This window comes from Triticum aestivum, chromosome 5B (genome assembly GCF_018294505.1).
Source record: "Triticum aestivum cultivar Chinese Spring chromosome 5B, IWGSC CS RefSeq v2.1, whole genome shotgun sequence".
Classification (NCBI taxonomy): domain Eukaryota; kingdom Viridiplantae; phylum Streptophyta; class Magnoliopsida; order Poales; family Poaceae; genus Triticum; species Triticum aestivum.
This window is the reverse complement of record NC_057807.1, coordinates 440,240,944-440,252,287: the sequence shown is the minus strand read 5'-3', so window position 1 is coordinate 440,252,287 and position 11,344 is coordinate 440,240,944. Positions and strand designations below refer to the sequence as shown.

The 11,344-nt window shown below is 46.9% G+C and overlaps 1 pseudogene; it reads left to right on the top strand.

Annotated features, from left to right (window-relative positions):
* The first annotated feature begins 350 nt into the window (after positions 1–350).
* On the top strand, positions 351–1,552 carry LOC123114843 (putative cyclin-dependent kinase F-2; annotated as a pseudogene).
* Positions 1,553–11,344: the final 9,792 nt, after the last annotated feature.

Here is an 11,344-nt window from a genome sequence, read left to right as displayed (position 1 = left end):
GACATCGGCGACGAGGACGAGCACCGGTGTGGACAGGCCGACGAGGGGTAGGGACCGGCAACGAGGACGGCCACCGAGAAGACAAGAGACGCGGCGCCGCGCACCCGAGCGGCGGGGGGGGGGAAGACGCTGGGGCAAGCACGTTATTTTTGACCGGATCTAACAGCTGCGCAACTCGCATCCAATGGCTGAGACGTGTATGGCAGAAATTTTTGGGCCTATCGATGCCCAAACCGAAATCGGGTAAGTGACCCGTAGGCAGTTCCTTTTTTCCCTCCCGTTTCCACTTCCTCTCCGGCTAAGAATCCGAACGCGTACAGGAGCTCCCGTCGCAGTCTCGCCCAAGCCAGAGCCACGAGCAGCGCGTTGACCTCGTCCTCGAGTCCAGGGACCACTCGAGCACGTCTCGCTGACAATGAGCATCCCAACTTCTATATATACGTACGACCACCACAACCACAATGCGATCCTCTCCTGTTTCTCTTTCGACCTCCTCCTCCTTCCCTCCGTTCCCGATGGCCATCAAGCGCGTCTTCCCCGGCGACCACCCCGACTTCAAGGTGGACACCAGCTGCGGCGCCCCGAGGTTCACCTTCTGCAACAGGGCGCGCTACTGGAGCTCCACCGACTACCAAGAGACGCGCGCGCTCGGCATGGGCGCCTACGGCGGCGTCGTGGAGGCGCGCCACCTCACCAACGGCTGGACCGTCGCCGTCAAGAAGCCGCTCCCCTGCGCGCACGAGAGCGCCGGCATCGCGTGCGGCTGCGCCGACGCCCGTACGCTGCGCGAGGCCGCGTTCCTCGCGGCGTGCCACCGCCACCGCGTCATCGTCGAGCTCCGGGCGCTCTCGCTCGACCGCTGTGCCGGGAAGCTCTCCGTGGTCATGGAGTGCGTCGGGCCCAGCCTGCACGAGGTCCTCCATGAGCACCGCCGCGGCCGGCCCTTCCCCGAGGCCGACGTGCGCTGCATCATGAAGCAGCTCCTCGGCGCCGCCAAGCACATGCACGGGCTCCGCATCATCCACCGCGACATCAAGACAGGGAACATCCTCGTCGGCGCAGACGGCATCAGCAGCGTCAAGATCTGTGACCTAGGGCTCGCGGTGTCCATGTCAGAACCTGCGCCGTACGGCCAGCACGGCACAGGCAGATACATGGCGCCGGAGATGCTCCTTGGCAAAACCGACTATGATGCCACGGTTGACATGTGGTCCCTCGGCTGCGTCATGGCCGAGCTCCTCTCCGGGAAGCCACTCTTCGATGGGGACGACGACGCCCAACAGCTCCTCGCCATCTTCCGCGTTCTCGGCGTGCCATTATTCACGACCTGGCCAGCCTACGAGTCATTGCCGCTCGCCGGGAAGCTGGTGACGCCGCCGCATGTCATTTCCCGCAACAAGCTCCGTCAGCACTTCCCAGAGGACCGCCTCTCCAAAGAAGTTTCGAAGTCCTCAAGGGGCTCCTCTCGTGTAACATCGACAAGAGGTTGTCGGCCACCACCGCGCTTAGGCGACCATGGTTCGCCAACGCCGTAGTCGATGCTTTAGCCTGATCTCTAACTGCTGCTACAAAGACTATTTTTGGGCTTCAATTAACGCAATTGTTTGTGGCAAAATTGAATATGTACCTTTGATTTCGTACCAAAGATTTGGATTACATTGAGATCACTAGTGTGCATGAGATTGTATGTTAATCCAATATATCTTTGACCTCATTGAGAGCCTTACGGTCGGCGGCTCGGGCGGGCTCGGGCTCGGGTGGTGGCGGTCCTGGGAGGGCTCGGGCGGCGGCAGTGAGGTCGAGGGCGGCCTCAGGCGACAGCCGGCGTCGAGGGCGTGCTCGATCGGGCAGGGCGATCGACGGCAGTGACAGAGGAGTTGTAGGATAAAGGAAGGGCGGGGGGAGGACTTAGCAAAATTTTGAGCCCACACGGGGTTAAGTCAAAATAGCAGTAGCGCTGCTATGCAAAAAGTGCTATAGCTAAGTTAGCTATAGTGCTTTCTACCAAGACGCGCTACTGCTATAGGAAGTAGTTATTTATTTTTCTTTTTCTTTTGCTTTTATCTAAGGAACATAGCTATAGCGCATGCATATAAAACACGCTACTGCTAGAGTAACTATAGCGCTTTTTGAGAACAAGCGCTACTGCTATGCCTTTCTCCTTTTTTTTCTTTTTTTATTTACATTTTTTCCATTTCTCCTTTTCTCCTCCTTTCATTTTCATTTACTTTTCTATTTTTTTCTTTTTTTTCTTTGTTTAGCAGTAGCGCTCTATACAAGAAACGCGCTACTACAAGTCACTTAGCAGTAGCATGCTTTTTGCAGGATCGTTACTACTATTCCTAGCCTATCGGTAACAGTGAGGGAATTATAGTAGTAGCGCTTTTACCTGCAGACGCGCTACTGCTACGACCGTAGCGCGAGGGCCGTGGACAGTATGATCATCCACTCGACCGCGACAATCATCATCGAGGACCCATGCCTCCCCCGAGGAGTGCGTCGTTTGCGCCTCAGCGGAACAATGACAGACGCCGCCATAGTGGAGAGCGCAGAGTTCCAATCGACCCAAGAGAACCAGGCTTTGACGCGAGATCCATTCTCATTCCAGGCCTGGTCGACCGGAACAGGGCACACAGGGAAGACCCCGGCAGAGATCCTCCAAGCGGCAGCAGAGCGCATGTCTCCGGTCCAGAGTGTTTTAGCAGGGCCATCAGGGCGGCGGTGATTCCTCCCAACTTCAGGTTGGCGACAGGGGTCAGCAAGTTCACTGGAGAATCCAAGCCTGAAACTTGGCTTGAGGATTACCGAGTGGCTGTGCAGATTGGCGGTGGAAACGATGAAGTAGGAATGAAACATCTCCCTCTGATGTTGGAAGGCTCAGTCCGAGCGTGGTTGACTCATTAGCTCTGAGCAGTATATATAGTTGGGAAGAGCTATCTCGAGTATTCGTCAGGACCTTCGAAGGCACGTGCAAACGACCTGCGGGATTGACCGAGTTGCAACATTGTGTGCAGAAGTCGGGTGAGACCTTGAGAGATTTCATTCAGAGGTGGTCCACTCTGCATCACACCGTTGAAAATGTATCAGAACATCAGGCAGTGTGCACCTTCAAGGAGGGCGTCAAATACCAAGAGTTAGTCCTGAAATTCGGTCGGACTGGTGATATGACCCTGACTCGGATGATGGAAATAGCCACTCGGTACGCTAACGGAGAAGAGGAGGATCGACTCCGTAGCGGAAAGAGTAAGCCAGTCGGCCAAGAGACCGGTGGGGGTCATTCCAATCGGAAGCAGAAGTGCAAGGCCGAGCCCGCCGCACCTGGTGAGATCGCAGCGGTGGCTCGAGGAAAGTTTAAGGGAAAGCCTAAGGGACCCTGGCCCCCTAAGAAAGTGAAACATCAGGCGGGAAATGATGTGTTGGATTTACCATGTCACATCCACACGAAGAAGGACGAAGAGGGGAACCTGATTTACCCTAAACACACCACTCGACAGTGTCGACTCCTGATCCAGCAATTCCGAGGAGATCAACCCATCAAAAAGGGAAAGGAGTCGGATAGAGACGAGGATGAGGTAGAAGACGAAGGTTATCCTAAAGTCAATTCAACCCTAGTGATTTTTGCTGACGTTGAGAGCAAGAGTCGATTGAAAGTCATCAACAGAGAAGTGAATATGGTGTTGGGGAACGTAGTAATTTCAAAAAATTCCTATGCACACGCAAGATCATGGTGATGCATAGCAACGAGAGGGGAGAGTGTTGTCTACGTACCCTCGTAGACCGTAAGCGGAAGCGTTAGAACAACGCGGTTGATCTAATCGTACGTCTTCACGGCCCAACCGATCAAGCACCGAAACTACGTCACTTCCGAGTTCTAGCACACGTTCAGCTCGATGACGTCCCTTGAAGTCCGATCCAGCCGAGTGTCGAGGGAGAGTTCCGTCAGCACGACGGCGTGGTGACGATCTTGATGTTCTACCGTCGCAGGGCTTCGCCTAAGCACTGCTACAATATTATTGAAGAGGACTACGGTGGAGGGGGGCACCGCACACGGCTAATAGATCTCAAGGATCAATTGTTGTTGTCTTTGGGGTGCCCCCCTGCCCCCGTATATATAGGAGCAAGGGGGGAGGCGGCCGGCCTATGGAGGAGGCGCGCCAAGGGGGGAGTCCTACTCCCACCGAGAGTAGGACTCCTCCTTTCCTTGTTGGAGAAAAGAGGAGGAGAGGGAGAAGGAAAAGGGGGCGGCCCCCTTGTCCAATTCGGACCAGAGGGGGGGCGCAGGCCTCCTTCTTTTGGCCTCTCTCCTCTATTCCCGTACGGCCCAATAAGGTCCATATACTCCCCGGCGAATTCCCGTAACTCTCTGGTACTCCGAAAAATACCCGAATCACTCGCAACCTATCCGAACTCCGAATATAGTCGTCCAATATATCGATCTTTATGTCTCGACCATTTCAAGACTCCTTGTCATGTCCCGGATCTCATCCGGGACTCCGAACTCCTTCGGTACATCAAAACTCATAAACTCATAATATAACTGTCATCGAAACCTTAAGCGTGCGGACCCTACGGGTTCGAGAACAATGTAGACATGACCTAGAACTATTCTCGGTCAATAACCAATAGCGGAACCTGGATGCTCATATTGGCTCCTACATATTCTGCGAAGATCTTTATCGGTCAAACCGCATAACAACATACGTTATTCCCTTTGTCATCGGTATGTTACTTGCCCGAGATTCGATCGTCGGTATCCAATACCTAGTTCAATCTCGTTACTGGCAAGTCTCTTTACTCGTTACGTAATGCATCATTCCGTAACTAACTCATTAGCTACATTGCTTGCAAGGCTTATAGTGATGTGCATTACCGAGAGGGCCCAGAGATACCTCTCCGACAATCGGAGTGACAAAACCTAATCTCGAAATACGCCAACCCAACATGTACCTTTGGAGACACCTGTAGTACTCCTTTATAATCACCCAGTTACGTTGTGACGTTTGGTAGCACCCAAAGTGTTCCTCCGGTAAACGGGAGTTGCATAATCTCATAGTTACAGGAACATGTATAAGTCATGAAGAAAGCAATAGCAATATACTAAAAGATCGTGCTAGGCTAACGGAATGGGTCATGTCAATCACATCATTCTCCTAATGATGTGATCCCATTAATCAAATGACAACACATGTCTATGGTTAGGAAACATAACCATCTTTGATTAAAGAGCTAGTCAAGTAGAGGCATACTAGTGACTATATGTTTGTCTATGTATTCACACATGTATCATGTTTCCGGTTAATACAATTCTAGCATGAATAATAAACATTTATCATGAAATAAGGAAATAAATAATAACTTTATTATTGCCTCTAGGGCATATTTCCTTTAGTCTCCCACTTGCACTAGAGTCAATAATCTAGTTCACATCATCATGTGATTCAACACCAATAATCACATGTGTATGTGATTAACACCCATAGTTCACATCGTCATGTGACCAACACCCAAATGGTTTACTAGAGTCAATAATCTATTTCACATCGCTATGTGATTAACACCCAAAGAGTACTAAGGTATGATCATGTTTTGCTCATGAGAGAAGTTTAGTCAACGGATCTATCACATTCAGAGCCGTATGTATTTTGCAAATATTCTATGTCTTCAATGCTCTGCACGGAGCTACTCTAGCTAATTGCTCCCACTTTCAATACGTATCCAGATTGAGACTTAGAGTCATCTGGATCAGTGTAAAAGTTTGCTTCGATGTAACTTCTACGACGAACTCTTTTATCACCTCCATAATCGAGAAACATCTCCTTAATCCTCACTAAGGATATTCTTGACCGCTGTCCAGTGATCTACTTATTAGATCAAAATTGTATTCCTTTGCCAAACTCAGAGCAAGGTATACAATATGTATGGTATACACCATAGCATACTTTATAGAACCTATGACTGAGGCATACGGAATGACTTTCATTCTTCTTTTCTATTTTCTGCCGTGGTCGGGATTTGAGTCTTACTCAATTTCACACCTTTGCAACACAGGCAAGAACTCTTTCTTTGAATGTTCCATTTCGAACTATTTCAAAATCTTGACAAGGTATGTACTTATTGAAAAACTTATCAAGCGTCTTGATCTATCTCAATAGATCTTGATGCTCAATATGTAAGCAGCTTCACCGAGGTCTTTCATTGAAAAACTTTTTATTCAAGTATCCTTTTATGCTATCCAGAAATTCTATATCATTTCCAATCAACAATATGTCTTGCACATATAATATCAGAAATGCTATAGAGCTCCCACTCACTTTCTTGTAAATACATGCCTTTCCAAAAGTCTGTATAAAACCATATGCTTTGATCGACTCATCAAAGCGTATATTCCAACTCCGAGATGCTTGCACCAGTCCATTGATGGATCGTTGGAGCTTGCACATTTTGTTAGTACCTTTAGGATTGACAAAACCTTCTGGTTGCATCATATACAACTCTTCTTTAATAAATCCATTAAGGAATGCAGTTTTGTCATCCATTTGCCAGATTTCATAAAATGTGGCAATTGCTAACATGCTTCGGACAGACTTAAGCATCGATATGAGTGAGAAAATCTCATCGTATTCAACACCTTGAACTTGTCGAAAACGTTTCACAACAAGTCGAGCTTAGTAGATAGTAACACTACTATCAGTGTCCGTCTTCCTCTTGAGGATCCATTTATTTAACATGGCTTGCTGATCATCGAGCACGTCAACTAAAGTCCATACTTTGTTCTCATACATGGATCCTATCTCAGATTTTATGGCCTCAAGCCATTTCATGGAATCTGGGCTCATCATCGCTTCCTCATAGTTCGTAGGTTCATCATGGTCTAGCAACATGACTTCCAGAACATGATTACCGTACCACTTTGGTGCGGATCTTATTCTGGAAGACCTACGAGGTTTGGTAGTAACTTGATCTGAAGCTTCATGATCATCATCATTAACTTCCTCACTAATCGGTGTAGGCATCACTGGAACTGATTTCTATGATGAACTACTTTCCAATTTGGGAGAAGGTACAATTACCTTATCAAGTTCTACTTTCCTCCCACTCACTTCTTTCGAGAGAAACTCCTCTGGAAAGGATCCATCTGAGCAACGAATCTTGCTTTCGGATCTGTGATAGAAGGTGTACCCAATAGTTACCTTTGGGTATTCTATGAAGACGCAGTTCTCCGATTTGGGTTTGAGCTTATCAGGTGAAAACTTTTTCACATAAGCATCGCAGCCCCAAACTTAAGAAACGACAACTTTGGTTTCTTGCCAAACCACAGTTCATAAGGCGTCGTCTCAACGGATTTTGATGGTGCCCTTTTGAAAGTGAATGCAACTGTCTCTAATGCATAACCCCAAAATGATAGTGGTAAATTGGTAAGATACATCATAGATCGCACTATATCCAATAAAGTACTGTTATGACGTTCGGACACACCATTAAGCTGTGGTGTTCCAGGTGGCATGAGTTTGTGAAACTATTCCACATTGTTTTAATTGAAGACCAAACTCGTAACTCAAATATTTGTCTCCGCGATCAAATTGCAGAAACTTTATTTTCTTGTTACGATCATTCTCCACTTCACTCTGAAATTCTTTGAACTTTCCAAATGTTTCAGACTTGTGCTTCATTAAGTAGATATACTCATATCTGCTCAATTCATCTTGTGAAGGTCAGAAAATAACGATACCCGCCACGAGCATCAACACTCATTGGACCATATACATCGGTATGTATTATTTCCATCAAGTCAATAGCTCATTCCATTGTTCCGGAGAATGGAGTTTTAGTCATCTTGCCCAAAAGGCACGGTTCGCAAGCATCAAATGATTCATAACCGAGAGATTCCAAAAATCCATTTTTATGGAGTTTCTTCATGCGCTTTACACTTATATGACCCAAACGGCAGTGCCACAAATAAGTTGCACTATCATTATCAACTTTGCATCTTTTGGCATCAATATTATGAATATGTGTATTACTACGATCGAGATCCAACAAGCTATTTTCATTGGGTGTATGACCATCGAAGGTTTTATTCATGTAAATAGAACAACAATTATTCTTTGACTTTAAATGAATAACAGTATCGCAATAAACATGATCAAATCATATTCATGCTCAACGCAAATGCCAAATAACATTTATTTAGGTTTAACACTAATCCCGAAAGTATAGGGAGTGTGCGATGATGATCATATCAATCTTGGAACCACTTCCAACACACATCGTCACTTCACCCTCAACTAGTCTCTGTTTATTCTGTAACTCCTGTTTCGAGTTACTAATATTTAGCAACCGAACAAGTATCAAATACTCAGGGGCTACTATAAACACTAGTAAGGTACACATCAATAACCTGTATATCAAATATACCCTTGTTCACTTTGCCATCCTTCTTATCCACCAAATATTCAGGGCATTTCCACTTCCAGTGACCATTTCCTTTGCAGTATAATCATTCAGTTTCAGGCTTTGGTCCAGCTTTGGGCTTCTTCGCGGGAGTGACAACTTGCTTGTCATTCTACTTGAAGTTTCCCTTTCTTTCCCTTTGCCCTTTTCTTGAAACTAGTGATCTTGTCAACCATCAACACTTGATGCTCTTTCTTGATTTCTACCTTCGTCGATTTCAACATCACGAAGAGCTCGGGAATCGTTTTCGTCATCCCTTGCATACTGTAGTTCATCACAAAGTTCTACTAACTTGGTGATGGTGACTAGAGAACTCTGTCAATCACTATCTTATCTGGAAGATTAACTCCCACTTGATTCAAGCGATTGTAGTACCCAGACAATCTGAGCACATGCTCACTAGTTGAGCGATTCTCCTCCATCTTTTAGCCATAGAACTTGTTGGAGACTTCATATCTCTCAACTCGGGTATTTGCTTGAAATATTAACTTCAACTCCTGGAACATCTCATATGGTCCATGACGTTCAAAACGTCTTTGAAGTCCCGATTCTAAGCCGTTAAGCATGGTGCACTAAACTATCAAGTAGTCATCATATTGAGCTAGCCAAACGTTCATAACATCTGCATCTGCTCCTGCAATAGGTCTGTCACCTAGTGGTGCATTAAGGACATAATTCTTCTGTGCAGCAATGAGGATAAACCTCAGATCACGGATCCAATCCGCATCATTGCTACCAACATCTTTCAACACAATTTTCTCTAGGAACATATCAAAATAAACATATGAAAGCAACAATGCAAGCTATTGATCTACAACATAATTTGCAAAATACTACCAGGACTAAGTTCATGATAAATTTAAGTTCAATTAATCATATTACTTAAGAACTCCCACTTAGATAGACATCCCTCTAATCCTCTAAGTGATTACGTGATCCATATCAACTACACCATGTCCGATCGTCACGTGAGATGGAGTAGTTTCAACAGTGAACATCAATATGTTGATCATATCTACTATATGATTCACGCTCGACCTTTCGGTCTCCGTGTTCCGAGGCCATATCTGTTATATGCTAGGCTCGTCAAGTTTAACCTGAGTATTCCGCGTGTGCAACTGTTTTGCACCCGTTGTATTTGAACGTAGAGCCTATCACACCCGATCATCACGTGGTGTCTCAGCACGAAGAACTTTCGCAACGGTGCATACTCAGGGAGAACACTTCTTGATAATTTAGTGAGAGATCATCTTAAAATGCTACCGTCAAACTAAGCAAAATAAGATGTATAAAAGATAAACATCACATGCAATCAATATAAGTGATATGATATGGCCATCATCATCTTGTGCTTGTGATCTCCATCTCCAAAGTACTGTCATGATCTCTATCGTTACCGGCACGACACCATGATCTTCATCATCTTGATCTATATCAATGTGTCGTCACATGGTCGTCTCGCCAACTATTGCTCTTGCAACTATTGCTATCGTATAGCGATAAAGTAAAGCAATTATTTGGCACTTGCATCTTATGCAACAAAGAGACAACCATAGGGCTTCTGCCAGTTGCCGATAACTTCAACAAAACATGATCATCTCATACAACAACTTATATCTCATCACGTCTTGACCATATCACATCACAACATGCCCTGCAAAAACAAGTTAGACGTCCTCTACTTTGTTGTTGCAAATTTTACGTGGCTGCTACGGGCTGAGCAAGAACCGTTCTTACCTACGCATCAAAACCACAACGATAGTTCGTCAAGTTAGTGCTGTTTTAACCTTCTCAAGGACCGGGCGTAGCCACACTCGGTTCAACTAAAGTTGGAGAAACAGACACCCGCTAGTCACCTGTGTGCGAAGCACGGCGGTAAAACCAGCCTCGCGTAAGTGTACGCGTAATGTCGGTCCGGGCCGCTTCATCCAACAATACCGCTGAACCAAAGTATGACATGCTGGTAAGCAGTATGACTTGTATCGCCCACAACTCACTTGTGTTCTACTCGTGCATATGACATCTACGCATAAAACCTGGCTTGGATGCCACTGTTGGGGAACGTAGTAATTTCAAAAATTTCCTACGCACACGCAAGATCATGGTGATGCATAGCAACGAGAGGGGAGAGTGTTGTCTACGTACCCTCGTAGACCGTAAGCGGAAGCGTTAGAACAACGCGGTTGATGTAGTCGTACGTCTTCACGGCCCGACCGATCAAGCACCGAAACTACGGCACCTCCGAGTTCTAGCACACGTTCAGCTTGATGACGTCCCTCGAACTCCGATCCGGCCGAGTGTCGAGGGAGAGTTCCGTCAGCACGACGGTGTGGTGACGATCTTGATGTTCTACCGTCGCAGGGCTTCGCCTAAGCACCGCTACAATATTATCGAGGAGGACTATGGTGGAGGGGGCACCGCACACGGCTAATAGATCTCAAGGATCAATTGTTGTTGTGTCTTTGGGGTGCCCCCTACCCCCGTATATATAGGAGCAAGGGGGGAGGCGGCCGGCCTATGGAGGAGGCACGCCAAGGGGGGAGTCCTACTCCCACCGGGAGTAGGACTCCTCCTTTCCTTGTTGGCGAAGAAAAGAGGAGGAGAGGGAGAAGGAAAAGGGGGCTGCCCCCTTGTCCAATTCGGACCAGAGGGGGGGCGCAGGCCTCCTTCCTTTTGGCCTCTCTCCTCTATTCCCGTACGGCCCAATAAGGCCCATATACTCCCCGGCGAATTCCCATAACTCTCCGGTACTCCGAAAAATACCGGAATCACTCAGAACCTTTCCGAACTCCGAATATAGTCGTCCAATATATCGATCTTTACGTCTCGACCATTTCGAGACTCCTCGTCATGTCCCCGATCTCATCCGGGACTCCGAACTCCTTCGGTACAT